Source organism: Pectinophora gossypiella, chromosome 12, assembly GCF_024362695.1.
Source record: "Pectinophora gossypiella chromosome 12, ilPecGoss1.1, whole genome shotgun sequence".
Classification (NCBI taxonomy): domain Eukaryota; kingdom Metazoa; phylum Arthropoda; class Insecta; order Lepidoptera; family Gelechiidae; genus Pectinophora; species Pectinophora gossypiella.
In genome coordinates this window covers 15,373,315-15,397,142 of record NC_065415.1, presented here as the reverse complement: position 1 = coordinate 15,397,142, position 23,828 = coordinate 15,373,315, and the positions used below count along the sequence as shown (strand labels likewise).

Sequence of the window (23,828 nt, the reverse complement as noted above, 5' to 3'; positions counted from 1 at the left end):
ACGTGCATAAAAAAGGTAAAGAAGGTGCAAGAAAAACCTCTGCGGAGGGCCCTAGACATTATTTAAAAAAACATCAAATATACAATTTGTATGGTAAGTTATAGTTGAAATTATTAGATAAATAAAAATAAATGTAAACTAACTGAACTCATAAAACAAAGTAGAACTGAAAGAGATAACAGTCATAATTGCATTTCTGAACATAGTAAGTTTAACGTCCCGTTTTAAGAGCAATAAAACACTCTAAGCCGAAAAGCCATATACGCTAACCCGCGCATGCGTACATTAGCAGCGGCCGCGGGGGAAGACGCGGGCGCGGGCGTTTGTTTTGACATTAATACAATAGCAAAAGTAAGTAGTCGTTACATGAGCCATGTCACGGGCCTTTGGCGGCTCAATAGTAACCCTGACCTCAGGGTGATGAGGTTCGTACTCCACCTCACAACCCACACGATAGAAGAAGAATACAATAGCATAGAATAAGAAATAATACTACGTTTAGAACGGTAACTCTCCGCTCCCCACCAGCGGCTGAGATAGGTTTACCTCACCCCCTCGAACATAGTTTAGACTTGAATCGTATGGTGTCAGACGTCACACACACAGATGCGCGTGTACGATAATGTCAATGTGTAGTGTCTGTGTAAAACGAGGTTGTTTGTATGAAGTGTGTATGAGTCACAATAAATAGTAGATTTATTTCTGACAACGGCAGAGCACTGTTGGTCATGTAGCAAAACATCTTAGAATAACATAAACTCAAGATTATGACTCACCTGACGTCTTGCCTCGCGTGCCCTGGGAAGTTAAAATGGCCACATCGAAGCAATTCATTAAGACAGCAATATTGCAATTTGACATTTGCGCAATGCAAACAAATGTCAAATAACAATTTAAAAAAATCTAAGATGTTTTGTCACATTACCAAGGGGGTAACCCCAAACTGACAAAACATCTTAGAATAACATAAGAAGAGCGAAGACCAAGAAGAGCTTACATAACACGAGCTTACACAACAGACTAAAGAGAAGGCGAGCGTCGTGCCTTACAAGGCACACAACGTCCATAGTTGTTCCATAGTAAATGGTAGACACTTTGATAGACAAGAATGGAGAATGGTACTAGAGTTGATGATGTTCAACTGAGGCCAAGTCGAGTGGATGAAGAATCGAGTGAACATTTTAGAATACGGGTAAAAAAGAAATTCAAAAATATTTATTTTTCAAAATTGGTTTACAAAGTTAGCGCTTTTTGAACGTGAAAAATTAAATTACATATTATGTAACTACTTAGCTGTAAAACTACTACCACATCGGAATCTGTAACGCTGAGGGAAAGGCATGGCCAGAAAACCTCCCAGCCCTAGTCCTAATGTTTCATGTTATCCTTCCTTTTTAAAAAAAAATCCAGTTTGTATTACATAATTTATAAACTTAAATACAATGGTATTCCAATCGCAGTCGGTGGAAGAAAATGAAAAATAAAGAGTTTATGTTTTTTTTATTATTATTTTTTTTTATTTATCATAGTTACAATTTAATGTTATGTAACTACTTACAAACACTACTACTACTACTTTACTCTATTGTTACATTTTAAATAGTTAACATCGGAAAACCCTAAAAGGTGACTGTGACTTTATCACAGAAACAGTGTTTTATGAGCTCCCTAACAGAAGCAGGCCTGTCCACATACGGAGCACCTTGTCCCTCTATGTAACCCCTCTCACCCGCTTCCGCTTAACACTGTGAACGATACCATGACATTGCATAAAGGAGGATGTAAAAGCACTTGCATACCTAATCATAAAAGTAACTTATTAAACATGAAGTTAGCTCGTAATTTTGGTCGTAAAACACGTTATATTAAAGATGGTAATACGGGTTTGATAGCTTATTCCCAAGTCGTTATGAAGTTCAAACTAAATCGCAATTAAGACTTTGTTACACCAAGCAACTTTAAAAAAACCGGTCATGTGTGGGGTTCATGATCATACGTCCGTCGAGATGTTCATACGTCGACATAGGTCACGATTAGTTTACCAACTGCAAATAAGTTTGTAATCGCGAAAACACGAACTCTCTCTATTCTATTTTACTTTTTATTTTATTTATTTTCTTAAATTTGACTTGTTATTGATGTACACGCCTATCTGCCGTCTCTTAATTTTAATTCTATCTCTTTCCCGGTCTGCTGGATGAGATTTCTACTAGAAATTGTTTTTATATCTATTTTGATTTTAAATTGTTTTGTGTTCTGCGTACAATAAACTGTTAAATAAATAATTATTTATATTATTAATAATTATTAATTAAATTATTGTACTCTTTCTATTTCTCTTTTGTTTTTTTTTTTTTACTGTGTTGCATACAAGCATGTAAGTACAAATGAAATTAAATGAAAAAGGCATTTATTTGCTTAAATATATAAAACAAGCCATCCTGGTAAGTAAAATACTTCAGTTGTGTTAGGAAATAACACGCAACTTCCTCCTAACCTTACAAATGTATAAATCTACTAATAGATATTTAAAACTTACTACTTAAAGGTATACATACATATACATAAACTACCTATATACGTCTCACTGCTGGGCACAGGCCTCCCCTCAATCAATCGGAGGGGGTATGGAGCATACTCCACCACGCTGCTCCTCTGCGGGTTGGTGGAGGTGTTTTTACGGCTAATAGCCGGGGCCAACGGCACGGAATCATCTTACTTTTTCGGACAATCAGGTGATTCAAGCCTAAAAAGTCCTTACCAAATAAAGGACAGTCTCACAAAGTGATATCGGCAATGTCCCCATCGAGAATCGAACCCGGAGCTCCAGTTCGTGAGCCTAACGCTCTAACCACTAGACCACGGAGGCTGTTATACAGGGGAATTTATAAATAAATCTCTCATATACTGTTAACGTTCCACGATCCGTTAGGTATGCCGCTCAGGTGTTCGCTTCACTTTACACTTTTGCTTTATGACCATCTAATGATCTGCTTTTAACCTTTCCACATTATATTCAGTAGGTTGTCTTTGCTATGAGGTGGGAAATACATCTATCGATTAGTATAGTTTAAGTAAGTATTTACATTACCTTAACGCAAGCACAGAGACATATTAAGTAATAGTTACTTACTACAACTTTACAGAACAACTGGACAGGAGTCCTGTCCTAGTGTGGCTTTGTAATAGACTACTCTGGGCCCAATCCCAGTCGCGTAGGACAGAGTACTGCGGGGTGGAAGGCAAGAGGGAAACCACTGCCTTATTTTCCCCTAAAAAAGTAGCATGGAAAATGCTGCACCGACAAGAGCGTGGCTCTTAAATTGATGATGATGACTACAACTTCAGTTTTTTTTACTTTATTTTTAGTTTTGTTTAATTTCATTTTCGTTTTTATTCTTTATTTTATATTTGATTAGTCTATTTATTTACTGTACGTAACCGTTTTGTTTATGGTGTAAATTCAATTTATAGTTTTTTTTTTTTTTTCATTTATAATATTAGTAACTGTTTTTTCATATTATTTTATTATAGTTAATACACAGTAGAGCGTTGAAAATAAAGTAACTATTTATAGTAAGTGTTACTATAGATGTAATTGCTGAACACTGCTCCCTGAGATACAGGTCTCATAGTTCAGGTAGCAGGGTTATACTTCTGTAGCATTTGTGTGTCCTAGCTATGACTATTGTTACCTAAGCATTCAGTAAGTATATTTCTCTAAACAAAAACGATATGGGTAAAAAATAAATTATAATCTAGAAATAGAAGCCAATCTAAGGTGATCAAAAATCAATCTCATTCTACATTGCGACTTATTTTCGAATTTCATTCATGAATTAAGTAACAATGAGTGCGATGGTTGACCACTTTTAGTGATGACGTCACAGGATATTATTTCCATACAAACTGAAAAAGCTTTCGTTTTGACGGTTCGTAAAAAGTGTCTCTTTTGTCTAGATTGTCAAGGCCTGCTTTTGCTTGCAGGCACGATGTATTTTCTCAATGATACTTAGTTACTTTTCACCATGAAGGCTAATCAGTAATTTTCTTATAAACATACCTTGAACGCTGATATTTCTTACAGCTCTAAATAACACCTGAAACAAACAAAGTAATTTGACATTAATATTAAATATAAAAAACATTACAGTGTTATATTATTATATATTTCATAGAATATGTCATTTGTAAATAAATTTTGAAAAGTAGGTTGACCATAAATCGCACGCACTGAAATCAATGACACTGATGACAAGTATGAGCACATTTCGTCACAAAGAAACAGGAAAAAGGAAAGAAGAAAAAAAGGAAAGACCCTGTGAAAAGCGAGATAATGGGGGGGATGAACGTTGTGTTTATATTCGCAATGAAGCGTTATTGTATTGTATTTATTTCCACATTGGAAGCCACATTAACTAACATAAGTAAACAACAAAAAGGCAAAATAATTCAAAAATATAAAGGTACCAAGATCAGTCGATCTGCGACTATCTCCCTAGATATTTAAGTAAAAGCAAGTTAAATGTGACTGTCAGTGCTAACAATCGAATCAGAGCGCAGAACGCAGCTAAATGAATTTATAGTACAGTGCCCGAGGGTTGCACCCCTGCTAATGACGTAGTAAATCACAGTTACACATACTAGGTGCGTACTTCCTGTGACCAGGGGGTTTCAACGGCCGATGGACCGTCTGATTGTCTTGTAAATATGCTGCGTTTTCATTTCACGATGCGTGAATGCTGCTGTATTATAGTTCGTAACAGTATTTTCTATTCTTCTTTACGGCGTTCTGTACTGACCTGGAAACCTGGGAGTGAATAAAAATCATTTCACGTGTTCAGCTGCTTATCTTCCCGTTAATGTTGAAATAATCAACCGAAAGATTGTGAGCCTTCTATGATGTGAACAAATCTCAAAACGGTTCTAGATAATATTCAAACTGGAATAAAACCAATGCTTCGGAAAATCAGACAACTTTTATGTTCGATGTGAAAATCCTGATATCGCGTTCGATCTAGCGAGCGACCATCTTACAAACATCTTATAGTATTGTTTGACTTATTACAAACATGAACATGATGGATGAGCCATTTGGATCATAACCACCTAATGAATACTTATCAAAATAAACAAAAAAAAAACAAGATGTCGTCTGGTTAGTTACTAGTAGCTCGCTCGCATCGCGTTCGCTTAGTTAACCTGAAGATTTGACAGGTCCAGTTTTTTATAGAAGCGACTACCTGTCTAATGCTGCAAACCTCAAAGGAATAACCACTACAGATTGGGTCACATACTTCCGAAACGCATTTCATGGAAATGTGGATTTCCTTCACCTTTGAACATGTGATCCAAACATGAATCCGAAAATCTTTGGTTTAGGCCCGTGATGGGATTCAAACCTGCGACCACACTAACACGGCTACCCAACCCCCATCAGATGGAAATAATAAAATGCCAAGAAGGGAACAAGCTCTCAAACAGATTGTTCGCATAATTAAAAAAGAAGCGATTCGCTTCCTGTGGCGTGCTTTAATTGAATATTGACTGAATAAAAGGATGGATTCTCCCGATACGAATAATAAAGTTTTACACGTTAAAGCGCATTTGTTATGCATGTTACCTACTTTACTCATTCCTGTAATCGTAAAAAAATGTGAATTGTAATTCTTTGCTAGACTAAAAGTATAAAGATCACTAGGTTTTTATTTTATTTAATTTTTTACATGATTTCTATGATTCTTTTTAGAGAAAAATAGGGTAGTGGTTTCCCTCTTGCCTTCCGCCCCGCAGTACTCTGTCTGAAGCGAGTGGGATGGCGCCCAGAGTAGTCTATTTCAGAGCCGTACTAAAATAGTACCTACTAATTGTAAAGATGGAAAGATGGCGTAAAACACTGGTGGAGGTGTTCCCTTCGAACTTGGACCTCCAGATTCCAGCCCAATGCTCAAATCACTAGATCACGCAGGCTATTAAAGGATTTCAAAACTTATTTATATTAGTACTAAACTGTACCAGGGCAGTATAAGGAATAATACTACGTATAGAACGACAACTCTCCGCTCCCCACCAACGGCTGAGTTAGGTTTACCTCACCCCTCTCGGTCTTACTTTAGTCTTAAATCCTATGGGCGTCAGACGTCACACACAGATGCGCGTGTACGATAACGTCAATATGTAATATCTGTGTAAAATGTGTAAAATCAGGTGATTCAAGCCTGAAAAGTCCTTACCAAACAAAGGACAGTCTCACAAAGTGATTTACATCACTTTGATATAAAATACGAAATCGAATGTACTCGAGAATAATGTAAAATATTTTTAAAAAATACGGTGACATTTACACGCCATTCGCGCCCCTTGTTCGGTCATAGATAAAGTTTAACGACCGATTTTATTTTTTATTGCCAATTTATAAATGCTAGGGCGCGACTACAGTCGTAGATAACGTAATGATTGTAAAGATAAGCTCATTTTTGGTTCTTAGGGTGGTATCACTGTGAATAACCTTAAAATTCACATACATACGTTCGTAAATTACGCGTATTCCCTGTTTGAGTTAGGCAGAGACAACAGAATTCCACTAACTAGGATCCTGACGTGATCCTAACATTGATAATTAATCTAAAAAAAACGGTAAATAATCTTTTAAGTTAAACGGTTTTATGTGCACTGAAAACTAGAAAATAAATAAATAGTTACTTACCTATCAACCTACGTATGTGGTCCCGGTCATTACTATCCCTGATGGTAGTGGTCGTCATAACATGAACCATGTCAGCGGCCGAAAGGCGGTTCATTAATGAACACTAACACCAGGATTTCTTTGGTAGGTAAACTAAGCAGCCCACACCATAACAAGTAGGTATTTTGCACTTCTAGTTCACAAATATTTTAGTACTAGGCAGAATAGCTTTTAGGCATATTAGACTACTAGTGTAGTCCTATCATTTGATACCCATATTGAGGGGGTTGTGGAAAAATATGTACCTAGTCCGCCATTTTGTACCGGCGGCCATCTTAGATTTGCAATGTTATTGATTTTATTTGTATTGTCATCGATGTGTACCAAATTTCAGATCAATCTGACAACAGGAAGGCACTTAAATTTCAATTTTTAATTTTGACCCAAATAAATACCGTACGGGTTGAACTAAATAAAACCGTTTAATAAAAAATCAATATTGCTATTGGACATTTGCGCATATAAAGATAAATGCGCAATGTCGACAAATGTCAAATAGCAATAATTGCTTATTTAGATGAATTGCTTCAATAAACAAACAATAAAATTATACATACATGATATGTTAACAATAGGTGTAGCATATTTTCACAGTAAAAAATAATAATAATAAAAAAGTTTATTCAGGTAAAATCTCATGCACAATCAACCACATTATCCACGAATTAGGCCCTTTTAACGGCCTCTGTGGTCCAGTGGTTGAGCGTTGGACTCACGATCCGGAGGCCCCGGGTTCGAATCCCGGTGGGGACATCTCACAAAAATCACTTTGTGATCCCTAGTTTGGTTAGGACATTACAGGTTGATCGCCGGAAGGCACGTTAAGCCGTCCCGGTTACTATTTACTGATGTGAGTAATCGTTACATGAGCCATGTCAGGGGCCTTTGGCGGCTCAATCATAACCCTAACACCAGGGTTGATGAGGGTGATTCCACCTCACAATCCACACTATAGAAGAAGGCCCTTTTAGCTCTCCATTTCTTATACGTTCCGTCGAAACAAAGTATTGAGTTCAACCAGCTCGCCTAGCTTTAACCTGACAAAGAATTTAAACGTAATGCATTTTGTTACTACGACTAGAGGAAATTGTAGCAATATCAACGTTTAGGAGGCACTTAAAGTCGCATTCACCCGACTACGAGACAGGTGCATTTTAAGCACATATCCCATGTACATTGTATACAGGGTGTTAGTAACACCGTACAGTCATGAGCAATATAATGTACCCACTTTAGGACTCTGTCGCACTAACATATTTGACATTTTGTGAGAGTTACAGTTCAATTTGGCAAAAAAGTTAATGTGACATGGTACCAAAGTGTATACATATTATACTCGTAACCGTACCCAATACTAAGACGATTCAGCTCATGATTCCAAACTAATATCAAATGGAATTTTCCGCCACAAAATTCATGATATTCTTTTTTTCTTTTTTTTATTAATTTCAATTCTATACATTTACGATGGAAAATTCTACTTGATATTAAACTTACACCCCAAACAAGTAGCCATACGGGTACGTATGGGTGTTAGTAACACCGTAACGAAAACTTTGGGAGATGATTCAGAGTTATTATTATTGCGTATGGCAGACAAAAATAAAATATCCTGCGTGGATCATATCCAGCTCAAGCTTCCTTAACCAAGTCTCTGCCGCATCTGTCACACAATGCAGCTCGGCTATGCCACCTGGGAACCGGTGCAGAGGGCACTCGTTCACTATGTGAGATATGGTTTGATCCGGGTGACCACATTCACAGTATGGCGACTCCTTTAAGCCACATTTATGTAGGTGATGGTTTGACTTTCCTTGGTTGGTCCTACACCGATTCAGAGTTGATATCAAGTAGAATTTCCTGTCGGAATTCATGACAATTTTAATGTTTTATTTTATTATTTTTTATTCCATACTTTGGCGAAGGAAAATTTGACTTGTTATCAACTCAAAATCGTGGTCTAAATCATACCTCAAAAGTTTCGTTACGGTGCCACTAACACCCTGTACAATTACGGCCAAGCAGTAAATATTCCAGAACTTAATAAAGGAAAAGAAAAATCGAAAAAAGAACTATAAGAGTTCGGACACGCCAAGATTAAAGTTTCTAATAAGGGGGAGAAAAGGAGTAAAAAGGGTAAAAGGGGAGAAATACAGCTACAGTATCCAGAGGTTTTGCTTTTATGCAAAAGTGTTGCTTTCAGAGCAGATTTTATCTTTTAACTTTCGGCTGGGAGAGGCTAAAACAAAGGCGAATCTTTCAGTTCCTATTTCTGGACTGAACATAACATTACACCACGCCTGTATACCCGACAGTGTAGGCAGAGGTGTACAGTAAGAGGTGTAGGTGTATAGTCATTAATAATATAGGAATAAAAATAATTTATTAGTAAAGGACGCCACGCATAAACTTAGCAACAATTATAAACATGACACGTCAAAGGAGTGGAATTCTCTGCCGTCTTCTGTATTTCCGAATGCATATAACCCGAGTGCTTTCAAGGCCAGAGTGAACAGGCACCTTCTGGGCTTTGGGCAAGTCTGGAGCCAAGAGCAAACCTCTCTCTTTATTTAAGAGCTGCGCTCTTGTCGGTGAAGTAATCTCCATTCCTCTCTTCTTCCCGCCAAATCCTTCACCTGCTGATACGACACGACCTCTCTCTCTTATATTTGTACAAGAGCAAACCTATCAAAGGTAAAAATAAAAATAAAAATAATATGAATCATATAACAACTACTTACATAAATACTTACCTACATCAGTAAGTAAAAACCAGAAGCAACGGCTTATCGTGTCTTACGTACGTGACGTATGCCTTGTTCATCGGATGAGGCTTTAGTACCGGTCGTGACGTTCCGACACATCTTTTCCAATATTTAACACCCCGCAACCTGCGCGATTTGTGTAAACATTTCAGCACGATGCAATATCACGTCCACATTCAAAGGATTCGATATGCCATTGATCATCATCTCCCTAGCATTATCCTGTTTTTCACAGGGTCCGCTTACCTAACCTGAAAATTTGACAGGTCCGTTTTTTTACAGAAGCGACTGCCTGTCTGGTAAACCAGCCCAATATAGGTTAGGTCTTCTCACGATGTTTTCCTTCACCGCTGAGCACGTGATAAACATTTAGGATCCAAACATAAATTCGTCATTGGTTTAGGTATGTGCTGGATTAGAACCTGCAACCTCAAAGTGAGAGGCAAGCGTCTACCAGCTACCACGATATGCCATTGATATGACGAAGAAGAATACACAAAAATTAAATTGCTCAATTCGTCGCTGATCGTACAAAACGATGTATTTAATTTGTTTGTTTTTTGACCTTGCTTCTTTATTTAAAATAACAATACAAATTCATCCAGCCAGATACGTCGTTTAGTAAAAATTTTGTGACGAAATTTTTCCGAAACTACATTTTCCGACAACAAAATTATACAGAAACAGAAGTGCTTTCGTCAATATCGAGCAATCTTCATAAAAGCTGTCACAGGTCCACAATGCAGGTCCGGCGAGGTTCGTCATGGTTTTATTGAGGGGGCCGTGAAGTGTACCTCGCGGGGATAACAAGGGGTAAGACAACCGCTACCCCGGGGGATAGATAGGACGTTTCGATGTTAAACGTGCCGATGTTATTTAAAAATGTAAGCAAGCGCTTTTACTTTTTTATTCTTTTAGCGATTAAGGTCTGCAATTACCGTTGATTAAGGCAATTATAAGTATTGGTAAAACAATACAATGATGTACCTTACCTGTATCATAACTACCTATAAGAAAGAAAAGTTGTAGTAAGCCAAAACCGTGACCATGATAAATTTTTCTGTTTTGACAATTGCATAACTGCCTAGCATCATATCACTATCTCTTCCCGTTGATCTCAATTAATATTTATTTTAAAATGTCTTCTGTTGAAAATGTTTAATACCTCAATCGGCAACATCCAAACAAAAACCAAAGCAAAACGACACGCTCATTTCTAAACAAGAAGTATTTCTATATATAAAAAAGCGCCTTTTTTCTCGCAGAGGCATTATTGCAAGAGGGGAGGACTGCAGCGTGATATATTGGAAGGTAGGCGGCGACTCTCAAAGTTTGAAGCGGCTATATTGCATAGTTTGATGACTTTTTTCACAGGCAAAGTACTAAGGCCATCAAAAACCACTTTCCGTCGATAGTTAGCGCTTTTAGAAACACTGGCTGTGAAAATGGGCTAGACCGAGTTGACAAGTATTGATCACGAGTTTTTTATGAGGACGACGATGCTAATTTTTAAAAAGCCTGTCGCTGCTATGCGCTTCCAGACTGGAAAGATTGGAAAATAATAACCAACCATTTATATCAGGCAAGTAGGTAATCACACACGCTGAACAGAATACTCAACACACACAGAAATTATGTGTAGCGTCTTCTTATTATAAGATTCATGGTTACCTCATCATCATCAGCCCATTAACGTCCCCACTGCTGGGGCACGGGCCTTCCCTATGGATGGATAGGGAGATCGGGCCTTAAACCATCACGCGGGCCCAGTGCGGATTGTTGGTTATTAACGAGTGCTAAAGCAGCCGGGACCAACGGCTTAACGTGCCTTCCGAAGAAGAGAAGCTCAAGAAAAAAACTTTTTTTTGTGGTCATCCATCCTATGACCGGCCTTTGCGAAAGTTGCTTAACTTCAACAATCGCAGACCGACCGCGTTTACCGCTGCGCCACCGAGCTCCTCATGATAAAAATGTCTGGTATTAAATGTGATCCTCTAGTTATTAAATAACTAGCAATGTATACCCTCATTGATTTCAAAGATGTGTTGCTGTTGCAGTTTCTTGTCATTTCTTCTCCTCAGCCATAACACCTTCCCAAATTACGTAAATTCAATTCAATACTTTTTAATGTATTTTCAATTTCGGAGAAAAAGAAACGATTTTCCAATCGACAAAAATCGTTCGTTCGATCGTTTGTTTTTACAAATACGACATGCTCGGAATTCAAAAAGTGGAACGCATTTTTTTTCCTTTAGGTACTCCGACCCAGCAGGGAACCGTTCTCTTTATCATTCCATTTTTTTTTTTTTTTTTTTTTTTTTTGGCATGACGCGGTTTGCGTATTTGCCACCGACAAAACGAGGAAACATTTCATAAAAATAAAAGGAATTTAGTGAAACAGGAATTTAGGAAGAAGGATCAGAGGATGGGGATATATATTATAAGATAGGATTATAATTTTATATCATTAACACAGATAAATATGGATAAGAATTTATATATATCAAAGTTATTATATGAAAGAAGGATAGGGATACTAGTAGGTAAAGGGATATTTATAGAAAGTAAATTACGATATAAAAAGTTAGTGTTATTTATAGGACAAGCAAGAAATATGTGGTTAACATCGGCAACGTCCAGCCCGCAGTCACATATAGCACAGTCTATTATACCAAATTTAGCGAGTTGAGCTGGGCTACTAGTGTGTCCTAACCGCATACGGATAAGACAACTTGTAGCCCTTTTACTAAATTTAAATCGGAAAAACCACGGTTTAGAAAGTAAGCTAGGTTGGATTAAAGCATAAAATTTGCCTTTGCTTTGACTACTTTTCTCCCATTCGTCTTTCCAGGCATCGTGGAGAAACGAAGCAGGAAGTGCCATTAAGTCATGGGAATAATTTTTGTAGGGCACCATGTCACCACACTCTATTGCATCCTTAGCCAGATGATCAGCTCTATCATTCCCACCAATGCCACAGTGACTGGGAACCCAAGCAAACACCACTGAAAAACCTAATAAATGGCACCTGTGAAGAAGCTTTCTGATTTCTATAATGATGGGATAAACTATTTTTGATTTAAAAGGAAATTTAGCCAAAGCCTGAAGAGCACTTAGTGAATCAGAGAAAATAATCGTTTCTTTAAGTTTGACCGTCAAAATATAATCCACGGCTTTAAACAGACCAAAACATTCCCCTGTAAATACTGAAGTTTCGGCAGGAAGTTTAATCTTTTGGACTATGTTAAATTGTTGATGGAAAACGCCAACACCAACACAGCCACTTTGACACTGTTTCGAGGCATCAGTAAAAATGTGGTGAAAATGAGACCAATCGCGTTCCTTGACAAAATTGAAAGAATGTTTCGCCTCTGGTTCATTCTTACTTATTCCAATATTGAGATGAATGGAAGGGGTTAATATTAGGGAAACAAAGCTGCTACAAAATAGAGGGTAAACTACAGTTTGATGAGTAGGTGCTTTAAGGTAAATAAACTTTTGATAACTTTTGACTAAACAAGGGATCGATTTATGTGCCCAATATGTTGTCGAGTTGACATCGTCAAACAGTTGTTCTAACTTAGACCGTAGGGGATGATTTACCAACTGAAAGGCTCTGAAAATAAATTTATCCGATTGATACTGTCGGCGTAAGAATAAAGGAGCATCATTACATTCAATTTGAAGACAATTAATGGGGCTAGATTTCATAGCTCCACAGATTATTCGTAACGCTTTAGACTGAATGGCATCCAGCTTTTCGAATGCAGTGCTATTACCAGGAGCCAGTACAAAAGAGCCATAATCTATTACACTTCTAATGATAGCATTATACAAAAGCTTAAGAGTAAATGGATGGGCACCCCACCATACACCTGACAAACATCTTAAAATATTTAGATTACGTTCACATTTACCTACTATGAAATCACAGTGGGCCTTCCCTGTTAAGTGGGTATCCAAAACAACACCTAAAAACTTAACTTCATTCCTAACCGGGATAGAATAGCCATCATAGTAGACAAAGAAAGGAGGAGGAGCTCTCTTTCTGGTAAATACCATAACGGAACTCTTAGATGGGGCTATCTCAAGGCCATTTGAATCAAGCCATGTTTTAAGTCCAGAGAGAGCAGAGGATAAAGAGGAACACGCAACAGGAATATCACGATCTGTGCAATAAAGCAACAAATCGTCAGCGAATTGAAGGATACTTACCCTGTCCCCGATTGAGGATTCTAAATCGTGGGTGAAAATGTTATACAATAAAGGACTCAATACAGATCCCTGTGGTAATCCCTTCCATACTAGTCTTGTGGCTGAGTTAGAGTTATCAAGAGGCAAATTAATACACCTTTCAGATAACATATTATAAATAAAATTGGACAGAATATTTGGGACATTCAAAGTCCTAAGTTTAGACAAAAGGATTGATAAGTCAACACTATCATAAGCAGACTTAACATCTAAGAAAGCCGCTATGACGGAATGGTTAAGCGTAAAAGCTAATCTAATGTCAGTCACAAATATAGCAATGTTGTCAATCGTGCTTCTACCCCTTCTAAAACCAAACTGACTGCTACCCAACAACTTCCCATTTTCAATGTACCATTCAAGGCGTATCTTAACCAGATGCTCTGCAATCTTCATCAGAACTGAAGATAAAGCAATGGGGCGGTAATTGGTAGCCTCAGAAGGATCTTTATTTGGTTTGAGAATGGGGATTATTGTTTGGATCTTCCAAGCAGATGGGATATTACCAGTGATTAGAATTGAATTGATGAGTTCAAGAAAGTATGAAAGGGCCTTATCATTTAAATGACTCAAGAAGGAATACGGGATCCCATCGCAGCCCGGGGCAGAATCTTTTACCTGTGATAGAACACCCTTGAGCTCTTCAAGAGAAAAAAGACTGCCGATACCAAAAGTAGTCGGAGATATAGCCGGTAATATAATGTTCTGAGGCACAAAAGGAGGCGCCAGCCGATCCAAGAAAGGATCAATCAAAGAAGAAGGAAGGAAACCTGAATTAGTATCTCTGAAAGCGGATCTAAATCTTCTGATACTCTGCCACACTAGGGATGGCCGAGTATCAGGAGACAGAGCCAAGCAGAAATCCTTCCAACTTTCATACTTTTTTTTCTTAAATAACTTTCTAGTTTCTTTCATAATTATAGATAATGAATTAAAATTTTCATCTGTAGACAATTCACGGTATATTATTTCTGCTTCCTTTCTCCTTCTGATAGCTTCTGTGCAATCACTATCCCACCACGGAGGGGATGGGATGTAACCAGAGGGTCTGCTTTTTATTGGGAAAATTTCATCGGCGACTTCAATAAATGCTTTGGCAAGTGCTTCAGCACATTGTGTTTCAGAGTCCTGGTAAATTTTGGGAAGAGAGCAAATTCTACTTTCCAATATAGAACTAAAAGTAACCCAATCCGCGTTACTGAGATTATGTTTTAGAAAGGAAGAACGCTTAATACTAGGGGTCAACCGGAATGGAAATGTAAGAGATATGGGATAATGATCACTACCGTAAGTAGATGATAAGGGGCTCCAGCTAATTGTAGGGGCTAGAGATGGAGAGCAGATAGTAAGATCCGGAGCACTAAAACCTTGGGCAGGAGAAGTTCGACGGGTTTGAGAGCCATTATTTAATATACATAAATTGTGAGAATCTATAAGATCCAAAATATGGAGACCATAAGCATTTGGTGCAGTACTTCCCCAAGAGGGATGTTGGGCATTAAAGTCGCCTAATAAAACGAACGGCTTAGGTAAAATAGATATGATAGAATCTAGTTCACGAAAGACTGCGGAACAAGGTTTAGGTATATATATAGATACAAAACAAATATTATTTACAATAGCTGCAATCATAAACAAATTGGTACTATGAGAAGGAAGAATAAAATGAGAAAAATTAAGAGGATGACGAACAAGTAGAGCTACGCCGTCATGACCATCAGATCTATCTTCTCTGAGGCAAGCGTAACCTGAAATCTTAAATGTATATTCAGGTTTTAGCCAGGTTTCCTGTAAACCTATTATAAAAGGTTTATATTTATTTACAAGATGAACAAGTTCATTTTTTCTAGCATTAATGCTTAGACAATTCCACTGCAGTGCAATGGCCAACTGGTCCATTAACGGATGGTGTTTTAGAAAAAGTGTCAAGTAAAGACGCAGCGTTGGACGGTACATTATTGTTATTAACATTACATTGGGACAATAATTTAATAAGAGCCATAATTAAATCTGTGATTGACATTTCAGATGTATTATTATTTTGGATGATGGCACATCCATTGGAGGGTGCAGGCATATTCCTATCAGCAACCAAGGCTGCGTGAGCTACCTTGTCGTAGCCAACTCCGGGTTTAGGTAAAGATTTTCTTTCGGTAAAAACAGTTTTCTTGTACGAGAAATGATTATTGCTGGTATTGGAAGATTGACTGTCATTTTCTATGGTACTACGAGAAGCCGAAGCCAAAGGTGGCACGCTCGGAGATGACAATAAAGCATCCGCATACGATAACCGAGATATAGGCGGGTGAAGCTTAGCTGCTTCCAGATACGACAGGCAGTTCTTAGCCATAGATTCTTTTATGGACCTTTGTCTTTCAAATTCTAAACATTTTTTGCTATTTGCAAAGTGAGGACCTTTACATAAGCAACAATAAGCTTGTTCTTCTGACACTGCACAACTTGCTCCTGAATGTCCTTGACCGCATTTGTAACACCTTGGCCCAGAATGTGCACGACAGTTATCTTTGACATGACCAAAGCGGCAACAATTGAAACATTGTATTGTCGGGAAAATGTACAACTCTACAGGTAAAGAAGTATAACACATAAAAATGCGCTTGGGCAAAATTTGTCCGTCAAAAGTTACCACCACTGACTCAGTAGCTTTGAATTCAGCTTTACCTTCAGTAATTATTTTGCGTCGTATTCTTCTAATTTTTAATATTGGGCCGCAACCAATCGGAACATTAATGTTTGCCTGGACTTCATCATCTGACCACTCTGATGGCACACCACGTACAATACCAACCCGTGTAACGGAAAAGGAAGGAATGAAAACTTTGTAGTTTTGCTCTACTAAAGCTGGATTATTCAGAAATTGGTTGGCATCCATGTATTTTGAAAACGACAAAGAGAGCCGATTTCGGCCAATGCGTTTCAGGCTACCATTTATGATACTTGGCACAGAATGATTCTTAAGGAATTTGCCAAAAGTAACTGGATGCAGTGAAACACTGTCCTTGGGATCAGTTTGCTGTTTTTGAATGTGAACAATATAAGGAGCTGCATCGGATTGTACAAATTCACCTCTTGAAATGGGATTTGTTAAAGACTTTTCAAGGTTACTTAGGGATGGTTCCGGTTGTTGACTAGGAGATTGAGTGGTGGTGACGACAGGCCTGCTATGAGGAATTGTATGAGGAGCTATAAATTCAGTCGACTCTAAAGTAGTAGAGCATTGGCACTCATCATCTCTATTAATCATGGTATTTCCGTGTTTGCGTTTATGTTTGCGACTTCGCTTATTGCAGTGACTACATACTGAAGTACGAGCAAGACGTTTACGAGATTTACACGTACTGCGGTCAACGGTCATGGAGCCATCAGTATCCATGCCCGTATCCACGCTAGACTCGTCATTTTGGGATATAGTTACAGTGTGGCTTACATAAGGTGGGTGACCAGACCCGCCCGGGTCTGGATCCCCCACGGGATCCATAAGAAAAATACAGTAAAAGACTTACCAAGAGTCCAGTATATATATGACACAGAAACTAAAGAAATAATAAAATATATACAAAAATAACAATTTATAGAACACTATACACAATATTTATTGATCCTACTGATCCAAACCTTACAGAAATCTACTAAAATTAGAAAAATAACACAAAAAGCCAAAAAACACGACCGCCAAATTCGATGTTTCCCGCGCTTTTTTTCTTCCATTTTTTAAATGTAAGTAAGTACCTAAGTAAAGCTTTTATGTTCATATTCCATATTTGAAAACCCGACGTTTGTAAAACATGATATTATTTCGCCCGTAATAACGTGTTTGTAAGGCATCCTCATAATAAAAGGACAACGTAATGGGTTTTTAACGTATTTTGAAGGATCCATTCTCCCGTATGTTGAGTATTAAGGAGTAGGCAGACTTGAAAGGCAATGTTTTATCATATAGAGTACATAATGTACAATTTTATTTTATTTATACATGCTGTTAGTGACATCGTAAACACTTCAGGTCCCCGATACCGACCCCGCCGGCGTGGCCGACGACCCTCATTCAGCGCTTATCGCTATCGACCCACTAGGGTCGATTAATTCTTTCAAATATTTTTCCTCTCAGACGACGCCCTGAGCCGAGGTTCGCGCCCAACTGGGCACCCTCAGGCCTGTTGTCTTAAACGTTGTACCGGGTGAGAGCCTTCAGCGCTCCCCATTTGTCCGGCCAAGTAGTTAATGCCATCTGCGGCAAATCTACAATAAGTCGCGTCAAAAAAAAAAAAAGTGACATCGTAACGAAAACTTTGAGCGATGATTCAGACCATGATTCTGAGATGATGTAATAAGGGGCGAGCATACATACATAAATAGCCTATATACGTCCCACTGTTGGGCACAGGCCTCCCCTCAATCAACCGGAGGGGGTATGGAGCATACTCCACCACGCTGCTCCAATGCGGGTTGGTGGAGGTGTTTTTACGGCTAGTAGCCGGGACCAACAGCTTAACGTGCCCTCCGAAGCACGGAATCATCTTACTTTTTCGGACGATCAGGTGATTCAAGCCTGAAAAGTCCTTACCAAACAAATGACAGTCTCACAAAGTGATTTCGACAATGTCCCCATCGGGAATCGAACCCGGACCTCCAGATCGTGAGCCTAACGCTCTAACCACTAGACCACGGAGGCTGTTAACATTGACATTAATCGGGCACAAATATTACATTGCACTCTTTCTATTTCTCTTTTGTTCTGTATTTTACTGTTTGTGCAATAATGTATTTGTTATGTTAAGTGCTGAAAACCACGTGATATGCTATCAATTATATATTATGATGTATGATCCAAACATGAATTCAAACTCATAAAGTTGAATTCAGTGGTTTAGAGTCCGAGTTACTACGATGTAAACCACGAGTTGTCCAAACAGGGCTTTCAATTTTTTTTTTTAATTTTTGGTTCGCAAATTAGGCAGTCGGTGCCCCGGCTGTTATTTATTTATGTAAGTACATATGTAGTCGTTACATGAGCCATGTCAGGGGCCTTTGGCGGCTCAATAGTAACCTGACGCCAGGGTTGATGAGGTCGGTCATTGAACTCACAACCCTCATTAACACTTTCAAGGACAAAACGTCTAATGACGTTCCGATACCAAGGTGTCATATTACCTATTATGAACCATCAATGGCCCATGATCTCTGTCCGTGAAAGGGTTAAGTAAGAAGACTTGTGATTTCCTGAAATTCATATACTCACGACTATATACCAATTGGTTTAGTTAGAGGTACATCAATCGCAAGATGAATTAAGTACCCACCCGTTATCGAGCTTTCTGTTAGACCAACGTGATAGGCGGTGAGTCGTATCGCCGTCTATAATGCTCGACCAACTGTGATTGTGAAAACTGCACATAAGATGAATTAGGAACTCAAATTCGTGAATCTCTTTGAATTCGTCTCCTAATAAAACTGTATAATCCTACAAAGAGCAGGATGTAAGTTTCGGCAAACAGCATAGGAGCGCGAATGTTCTACGCTCATCTCACTGGATTAAGGTCGTGGTGCCAATACTGGCGGTGGCGACATACGTAGCATAGCCACACTACGTTTTTCTTTTGACGTGACTTATTGCAGATTTGCCGCAGATGGTATTAACTACTTGGCCGGACAAATGGGGACCGCTGAGGGCTCTCGCCCGGTACAAAATTGAAGACAACAGGCCTGACTGGGCACCCCCAGTTGGGCGCGAACCTCGACTCAGGGCGTCGTCTGAGATGAATAATATTTGAAAGAATTAATCGACCCTAGTCGGTCGATAGCGATAAGCGCTGAATAAGGGAAATCGTCGCCCACGCTGGCGGGGTCGGTATCGGGGTTCTGAAGTGTTCTTCCTTCGGACGCCGATACTTTTCAGTATAAGTAGGTTACTATTGTTTAGTTACAAAAAAATCGATTAGCCTAATCTCGACTGATAATTATAATCACTATGCAAATGAACGTCACAACACTAGCTTACGTACTTTGATAGATCTAATTCTTACCGCGCATTGATGCTATTGTAAAATGTTATATTTATTGAAATATAATCAACTAATTGTACTGAACTGCTCGTTCTGTTTAATATTAGGTAAATCATTTAGGATAAATATTTGTCACTAATTGAAGATAGATTGAGTTGCACTTTTGAAGTCCTTACTCTTCAGATAGACTTTTGAAGTATGGACTTCAAATGCGTCCGCTCGATGCATCTCGCCTACCGCTTCTCGCTCAGAGTCACATAAACCCGAAATGAGTCTGTTACGTCATTATTTGTTTTGGCAACGAAACGCTTTATCGAGTTTTAGAGTGCACAATTTTGCTAAGTACTTATACATGTTTTTAAACTGTTGTAGAAATCATATATACAAGTAACTGGCACGAGTAACTATAGTCAAGTTTGAACGTTTCAACTTCTCGCTTTCGTCTGATTCCGCAGTGAGGATTGTAAGTACTTATTAATTGTTTATTTTTTTGTAAACCCGATTATACAGCCATTTTCCTACTCGATGTAGTGTTTTAATAGATTTTCCCCTGATATGGTAATCACTACCTACTACTGATGGTACCTTTTTGGTGGTGGAGTATGCTTCGTACCCCCTCCGGTTGATTGGGGGAGGCCTGTGCCCAGCAGTGGGACGCATATAGGCTGTTTAAGTATGTTGGTATTCACTACTTGGCCGGAGAATGAGGAGCATTTTATTATACATATAGGAGAGGGCTATCATCTTAGTAACAAAATTAAAACAGACTACAGAAAGATGAAAAAATGTTGAGCACCACTGTATAAAGTTCACCAGCCGATTCCACAGCCATTTGCAATACATTGTTTGTTCAATTTCTGCCCTCTTCCCGCGAGAGATGCATCACAATTTTATTTATTCACCCCGCAAACAGCAACACGTTAACAAAGTTTCTCTATTTCGAACAATCCTAGTCGCAAATATAACTTTGTTTTTAAACAACTTCGTTTTGCACTTGCGAGAGTGCAAATAGTATGAGACGAAGGTGAATTTTGGAGTAGTTTGACGGTAAATATAGGTTTGTAATTCACACATCTTGGAGATAACTTACTTTAGTCGACACACGGGGGGTCAATGAACTATGAAAATAGCTATTGGCTTCGGAGGCTTCCCTATTAGTGGAAAGGAAATTGAAAAAAGTAGAGGAAGCGGAAACAGAAATAAGCTTGGATTTTCTTCCAGGAATATTAGATTCAATTACTGGTAGCTATAAGCAACTGGAGCAGCGTGGTGGAGTAGTCTCCATACCCCCTCCTCTAGATTGGGGTAGACTTGTTATCAACAGTGGTTTATGTAATGTTGAAGTAGGACCGCAATCAATCAATCATAACGGCCTCCGTGGTCTAGTGGTTGAGCGTTGGGCTCACGATCCGGAGGTCCCGGGATCGAATCCCGGTGGGGACATATCACAAAAATCACTTTGTGATCCCTAGTTTGGTTAGGACATTACAGGCTGATCACCTGATTGTCCAAAAAGTAAGATGATCCGTGCTTCGGAAGGCACGTTAAGCCGTTGGTCCCGGTTACTACTTACTGATGTAAGTAAGTAGTCGTTACATGAGCCATGTCAGGGGCCTCTGGCGGCTCAATAGTAACCCTGACACCAGGGTTGATGAGGTTGGCAAAAAGGCCACATAGAAGCAATTCATCTAAAAAAGCAATATTGCTTTATTTATATGAGCAAATGTCAAATTGCAATATTGCTTTTTTAAATAAATTGCTAATTTATACCCGTCATTTTCTTATCCGCCAAAAACGAGACGGATGATTGACAACTGGTGGGTTTAAAAGGCCACATCGCAGCAATTTATAGAGGCCCTTTTATAAAGGACACCACCATTGTTGACAAGTCCATACACTCTATTACAATTTGTCTTAATGTTAACGATCTATTTATTTGTACTCTGTTGTGTAAGTTGTTTTTCTTGCGTGTTTTCACTGTAACTTATGTGTTATTTCGTGTTTTGTTTTATATTTCTTACTGTGGTGTCCCTTTATAATAAACGTTTCTTTCTTTCTAAAATGAGAATTTTCATCATCACAACCACAATTCTAATTACAAATTTTAAATATTCACATCACGTGTTTAAATATTTATGGTACCTATTTTAGGCTGTCCAGAAATAATTACTCTACAGACAATGGCCGAATCTGAAATGAAAAACTGTTTATTTAATGCTAACACCGTCCGTCGTAATCGTTATTTTTACATAACCCTGCTGAAATTAATGAGATACACACGGGTGCTTATTATGTACGCGCCCGTGGGATTTAGATTCACTAGTCGTAGAATAAGTTGTAATTTCGTACTAACTGTGTACTGTGTTAGACCAAAGACAGAGGATAAATAATTAAATAGAGTATCGACTTTATTTTGTACGAAAACCGTTGTCACTCCCGGTTTCACGTCTGCGATGGCAAAATTGGGAAAAAACTATGAAATGTTGACTGTTGTTGTTGTTGTTGGTTGTTGACTGAGCTTTTGACGATGTATGGTCAAATCTTTACCGACACCTACCTAGTCTCAGTCGGTTTTATTCAACGACAAATTAATATTTTCTGTTCTGTGCGTAAGTGACAAAATCATATAGGTAATCCAAAACCAATTTCTACTAAACTTATTTATAGTCACGGGAAGTGCATACAAAACTCACGTCTACTTCCCACCTTGCTTCGATTCTAACACACTTCTCTTGTTTCCACGTACATGTGTGAGTGAGAAAGTGTGCGTGTGTGGGTGGGTGTGTGTGTGTGTGTTTTTTTTATTCAGAATTTGCCTTTCAACTGTTTTTAGACAGTAGTTAAACAAAAACTTTACAAAAAAGGTTATTATAAAGTTAGTGATTATTTAGAAGATATGAATGCATGGGATTAACTGTCTGAGAACTGATATTAGGCAGCTAAATTACTCAATTGTATACCAATATTTTATGTTTATTTTTATTTTTTAAAGAACGTCTAGGGCCCTATGCCGAGGTTTTTCTTGCAGCTTCTTTTCCCCGGCTATACAGGTTGTGAGAAGCTGCAGTAGTTTTAGGCGGATGAGACGTTCGTTATGTAAAATTGACGATTCAAAGTGTAACTATGTTACCTACTGAATAAAGATATTTTTGAATTTGAATTTGAATTTGTTCGTTTCGCTAGGTCGGATCGGCCGCTGAGTAAAAGCAGTGCCGTCCGCAATTTATCACTGTATGTATGTACCCAAAGCAGCTCAGTCTGAGCGAATACATTTGCATGTGGAATGTTATGTTTTGGCAAACCATCCCTCGCTCCCTTCACCCGACTTCACCCCCTCAATCCCCGTATCAGGGGAATGTCCCGTCTACCGGTAAACGTTGCAGTTATGAATCTATAATGACTTGATCCGAGGATGCAAATATTTTACAAGATGAAAATTATAAGTTTACAACTCTCAGCCCCCCGACTGGTGGATGTTAGAGAAAGAAGGGAAGATAAGATGGAATGCTCCTAAGGGTGTTTAAGCCGGTTTATATTTTTTTTAGCCTGGAATAAGTTTTTGTTCAAAGTATCTTAAGTAAGTTCTTGAGCAAAAGTTACCAAACAAAATATAAGCCCTATACGAGAACCAACAATTCTTCTAAATAGATGGCGATCGAAGGAATTTCGTATGGATAGGAGGAGGACCTGGTGGTGTAATGGTTAACACGCTCGTCCCGGCTTGACAAGGGCTGCGGCTTCAAGTCCCTTTCTAGTCAGATCTTTGTCGGTTTAATTTTCTCTAAGTTCTATACCATCGCGCATTCAAGAAATTATGTAATTACCTTATGATAAAATGAGTACTTACCGTGGAAGAAAACCACAAACAAACATAGAAGAAAAACACAAAAAAATAACAAAAATATTTTAAAAAATAATACAAAAAAAGTAAATAAAAATATAAAATGTATGAAATGACAATGGGCACTTTTGTATGAAACTTGGTCCAAGAACCTCCACTGATGAGACTTATATGTAATGAAAGCTTATGCTTTCCCTATGATT

At 38.3% G+C, this 23,828-nt stretch overlaps 1 protein-coding gene across 1 annotated transcript in view; it reads right to left on the bottom strand.

The window, feature by feature from the left end:
* The window catches only part of LOC126371640 (uncharacterized), a 342,871-nt gene that overhangs the window by 270,057 nt on the left and 48,986 nt on the right, over positions 1 to 23,828 (bottom strand). Inside the window, exon 2 of the mRNA XM_050016953.1 lies at positions 4,064 to 4,100. The gene's annotated coding sequence lies outside the window, so the exon portion shown is untranslated. The remainder of the gene's footprint in view (positions 1 to 4,063; positions 4,101 to 23,828) is intronic.